Source organism: Myodes glareolus, chromosome 1, assembly GCF_982192425.1.
Source record: "Myodes glareolus chromosome 1, mMyoGla1.1, whole genome shotgun sequence".
In the NCBI taxonomy this organism is placed as follows: domain Eukaryota; kingdom Metazoa; phylum Chordata; class Mammalia; order Rodentia; family Cricetidae; genus Myodes; species Myodes glareolus.
The window spans coordinates 113,033,684-113,039,185 of record NC_142026.1 but is presented as its reverse complement, the minus strand read 5'-3'; the positions used below and the strand labels follow the sequence as shown (position 1 = coordinate 113,039,185).

General features: G+C 44.2%; 1 long non-coding RNA gene across 1 annotated transcript; it reads left to right on the top strand.

The window, feature by feature from the left end:
• The first annotated feature begins 259 nt into the window (after nt 1-259).
• Nucleotides 260-2,826, top strand: LOC146895834 (uncharacterized). Its single transcript, XR_015005383.2, has 2 exons — nt 260-2,297; nt 2,386-2,826. It is a non-coding gene; the product is annotated as an uncharacterized LOC146895834 (long non-coding RNA).
• The last annotated feature ends 2,676 nt before the right edge of the window (nt 2,827-5,502 follow it).

The following is a 5,502-nucleotide window of genomic DNA, read 5'->3' as shown; positions in this document are numbered from 1 at the left end:
GTAACCTATATTTTCAATAAACTCTAACTGCAGGTTTAATTTCATATAGTTTTTTTTTAATCACTTACAGCATCAATCTGCTGAAAATGATTACATAAGCCTTCAATGGTGCCCCTGGAAAGAGAAGCAAAACTTCCCTGCCGGAGTGAACAGGTTTTTCAAAGGGTGTCTCTGCCTTTCAGTCACTCAGGGAGTTGGGGGGGGGAGGAGAAGTGGGGGGGTGGAGGTGGGGGGGACTTCTGGGTTTCTCCCACTTTAATGTGGAAATGAGTATCCATAGGACTGCTGTTGACTACCTACTGGAAAATGCATGGCAGCATGTATAATTTATGGAACTGATTGCTTTAAAGAGATGTTTCTAAAAATGAGGGGGGTTTTTGCAACTCAGGTTGTTTTCAAGGGGAGGCAAGCATATGGTTATTATTGAGAATGGAATCCTGCCTGCGAAGGACACAGCCAAAGGAGAGGATCTCAAGGAAGTGCCAGGGAAGCAAACTGCTCCTCCACCCTCAGAGTTTCTTTCCCTTTTTGGCAGTCACGGGTGGAAGGATTGTCAACACTCCCGAAATTATGTTTGATGAAAGAAATCTTAAGCAGTTACTTTTCTCCCTCGAGACTGGGTACCTAGGCCCACGCGCTATAGCAGAGTCTTCAGGCGTTCCTGGGTGGGTGAGGGAAGGGATCTGTCAATGGGAATGGAGACATGCCCTCTAGATTCATCTTGATTAGGATTTTATTTATGAAGCTGGTCATTTGATACACCCAAGTGCCAAAGTAATGGTGATGGATAGCAGAATTATCACCATCAAAGTCACATTATGTCCTGCAGGACCGGGTTGTAAAAGTCAAGGTCTGTGCTGTCGGGAGTGTGAGTCGTACACAGCTCTGTGAAGTTTCTTGCTCAACTGTCCTGAAGTGGAACTTGGGGCCATTAGAAGTGCACTGAGTGAGTTTAGATAGTGAACTCGGACCGAGGGACAGAGTGTTTAGGACCTGGAACTGTTTGCTCACAAGCCGGAACTGGTGGTTTGTAAAAACAAATTGCTGAAAAGAGTGCAGATGAATGTCACGGCAACTAAAAGTGAACTTGGTGTGGTAAGCTGACCGTATGCTCCCGTAAGGACAAGGAGTTCCCTGGCAAGACATGCTAGGCTTTGAGCGGCCTACAGGCAGAACAGGACATTTGTAACCAGCGTCTCATTTCCTGAATTGCTTATTGTTTGTTTCAATATTAATTTAAATGTCTTTTTTGAAACAATATAGAAGAAAAGAAGACTGGTTCTTAAGACTACATCGTATGTAGTAGGCTTCTGTAAACCAAAACTTGGGTGCACATCAGAAACAGCCCAGAGCACAGATTTAAGTCATAGGCACATGATACAGGTATGTGGTTTCACCTGTATGATAAAAGCAGGTAACAGTATATGATCTGTTTTCTGGAACCTGTTCATAGGTGATAGACCTATGAGGTGAACAAGAAATCATGAAGATAGAAAACAGGCTTGTCATTTTCAGGCAAGCAGGACTAGAAGATGGTGGCGTGTGGTCATGTGGTGCGGGAGGACGTCACAAACCCTGGCAGTGCCTTTCCACTGGTAACACATGTCTGAGCGTGTAGCCTTATGCAACTCTTCAACTTGACTCTGAACGTCATCCCATACTCCTTTAAATGTTTTGTTTGTAATTTTGATCGCTTTCAAAGAAATGAATCGATTTCTCTGATTTTGTGGTTTCTTGGCATTTGAACACACCTTTTTTGCGGGGGTGGGGGATAGGCCTAACCAGAGGTGCCGATGAAGACACTAGAGAGGCAGGTGTACACGCCAGACCACCATATCACGACAATTACATAAGGAAAAGTAAAAATCAGGGGAAAAAATCCTCAGTAAAAGGATTGATTTAGAAGTTGGCATCTGTGCATGGACCCTGCCAGTCAAGACTTTTTGCAATCTGAACCCAATCTTTCTCTCTAAGCTTATCTGTCATGGCTTCCCCGCGAGGCCTTTTCCTTATGAAATATGACTCCCCGGTGACCTTGCATTTCCTACCTTTGTACTGTGGTTATCTACTTCCTGTAACCTCCAGCCTCTCTCTGATCAGCCACCGCGGTTCAACCTCTTCTGAGAAGCCACCGTGGTGACTCCAGTCGGAGGTGACCTGGCCCTTTCCTGAACTTGGCACCAGCTTGATTCTGGAAGCAGTCATCCTAAGCCCCTTGTGACACCCATGTCTTTGCCACCCAGATCCCTTTCCTCCTAAGCTCAGAGCGCAACTATATTTCTTGTTTTCCCTGGAAGGTAAGTGACTGAGTTATTCCCACTGATGGCGTGTGTTTCCTCAAAGGCTGTTTCTTACACCCCTCATTCACTCTTCTCTCCTCCACAGCTGCTTACCAGGGACCCCCTTTCAAAGCCATTGGGGACTGCAGTGATGTCAAGAGGCAACAGGCTTTCCTGTGAAAGACTAGATACAAAAATATTTTAGGATTTATCAACTAAATATAGAAATCTCTCTCTTCCTCTTTTTCCCTGTCATTTTTTTTAAAAAAAAATATGTATTTTAAGAAGTTGTAAAGTCTTATCTCCCAGAATCAGACTGTGTCTGGTCTGTGTGGTCTGTATGGATTTGCTGACCCCTACCCAGAAAAAAATACCTTGACTCTCAAAATAGTATATGGAACAGGGTCTCCCCCCCCCCCATTACTATTTGCTGCACTCTCAAACAGATCATGATGATGACTGGACGTCCCCCTGTGTGTTTTCTCTGTGTGAGATTGTCTATGTTTGAAAGCAAAAAGTCTATAAATAAATATAACGATGTAAAGAACTGGAGACTCGTCTACCCTGGTTGGTCGCCGTCACTACAAGCTTGCTTATACTGCATGATTATCTCTTGCTCCTCTACTTTTCCTGGTCACACAGTTCAAGAACATCATGTTCTGGCCAGCCATCCCAGCCAGAGCCATCTGTTTTAGGATCAGAGCTTAAGAAACCAGCAAGAGACAGTTTCAAGTGGGAGGGAGAATCAAGAGACGACCTAGGAGGAGTGAAAAAGACTGTGTACTTCACCGTGTACATGGACTCTGCAAAACTGCCAGCAACCTCACGAGAGTCGGACTTGTGAATTAAGCAATGTTTGACTTAGAATCCTCAGCTTCCCATTCTACCCTCTGAAGTTTTTAACTGAAAAGCAAAACCAAAACCAAACAAAGCCAGAAAACAAAACAACAAAACCCCACAACTGTGAAGTTTCTTCCCTTGTTCTTATCCCCATGTGAGGTTACTCGGTCACATGTCTTTGGTAGGCAGTCAGTGGGAAGAGAAAAGAGGTATGGAGGAAGTGTGTCACCATGGTGTGGTTCTCTTGTACAAAGGGAGCTAGCTCAGCCTCACCAGCATGGACAGAGCCTTTCCCTTTAGAACAGCAGATTGTATTTGTTTGGACAAGTTTCTCTCCCTAAGGTGATGTTTGCTTTGTTCCATGAAACTGCAGACTCCCTCAAGGTCAAGGCATTTTCTTTCTGAAACACACTCTGTCCTCAGTACCATAGGTACGAAGCTGGAGAAACCCAAACTGAACATCAGCACCAAGAGACCACCAGCCTTCTTAACTAACTTGGTGTCAAAGCGCACTTCCGGAATCAGAGCAGGGTCTGTGAGTGTGTGATATGGATGTGTGTTGGCGTGTGGGTGAGTGGGTACCCGTATGTCTGTGCAGATGCCTGTGCATGTATGCACAAGTATGTGGAAGCCCAAAGTTAGCATCAGGAATCTTTCTCCCAGCTTTTCTACCTTACTCTTGGAGGCAGGTCTCTCAATGAAAGCCAGAGCTGAGCTATTGTGCTAATCTCAGCGGCCAGCTTGCTCTGAGGCTTCTATCTCCCCATTACCGACTGGATTATGACTTGCCATACCAACCTAGCATTGCATGGATTCTGGAGACCCATCATGCTGGGGATCTGAATCCAGGTCCTCTTGGTTGTGTGACAAACACTTTGTCCCCTCTCTATGTGCAGTTTGTATACAGATCAATAAGAGACAGCGCTTCCATGGCTGGCTTACAAAAGGCCCTATTTTGTGTTTTGGATGGGTAAACCCTTCTTTCTCAAAATAGTATGCATTTTGCACCTTTGGATGGGGCAAACTACAGAATCGATCTTAATTCTCCGCAGCTATAAACAATCCACTATGAACTTGCTTATATGTGATGCTTGGTCCTACCAACTCTTAGTGTTGAGTAAGCTAATGTTCATAAAATACCCAGAGCTTTGAACTTATCTAGGGACCCAGCCTTTTTCTCAGTCATCTGAGCAGCTGTCCTGGTGCACCCTCAGAGAAGTAGCAAATTCATACCTGCATCAAATCCGACGTTCCTGTGTATCCTGATGTGCTGTCCTTAGTGACCACGGTCTTTGGGTACTTCCCTCTGGGGTAGGCCACTTGATGCTCCTCAGCCGAATCTAAGGCTTCCAGGAACCAGAGATGGAAGGGGGCCTTCAGGAAGGGGAGGCCCGTGCTGCCTATTCCACAAATAAACCCCATGTAGTTTGTTCAAGACTAGTTAGCTTGTTCAAGGCTAGTACAGACTGACCTAAAGGGATCAAGTAGAATCGGCTGTGTGTCTGTCCCTCCACCAATCCTTCAGTTGAACTATTTGAAATATGACTTAGTAGACAGGTTTTCTCTAAATTTCCTGGAGAGTTTATTTCACCGAAAGCTTTCCGGTGGCTACCAACCAGAATTAACCTGATTAATCAGGATGTGTAGCCTGATTGTGCACACATACACACACACACACACACACACACACACACACACACACACACACACACCAGTAGAAGAGCTCTTCAGACTTTGAGATATTAACACAGGTCATGGCTCTTGTTCATTTTTGAGAGAATGCACAGAGAGCTACCGTGAAGCAGCCATAGTCTTCGAAAGCTTCTCATTCAAGCCTCAGCTGGGCCAGCCCTGAGTTATTCTGGGAACTGGGTATATTTGTTCTGTGTCTGAACCACAGATTTTGCCACATTAGTTTTCAAGTTCTTGGTCTTTTTTCTTCCTAAAAATTGACAGACATATGGAAAAGTTAATAATTCTGTGAGGATGAATATGCTTCTGTCTGAAAACAGAGATTTTTTTTAAGACCTCCTATTTTTATTGACTTTTCCAAGAGCATTAAAGATGCAGACCCACGCCTAATGTTGGAAAGGTACAAGAGACCTAGCCTGGAAACCGTTATGGTTTTTCATTTTGCCATCAGATTTTGTCAATTAGACAACTCTGTCTTGTGATAGAAGGTCCACAGAATTTAATAAAGGAAGGGCTGTTTGATGATTCTAGCTTCTATGCTAGTCAACTGCATTTCGCCAAATGGCTACTTTCCCCCATTATTTATCATCCATTTTAAAGATAAATTTAAGGGTAACAGTCTCATAAAAGATCTTGGTATCTTTCGTGAAGCTTTAGCTGCAACTCGTATGTCCTATCATCTAAGTAGTTG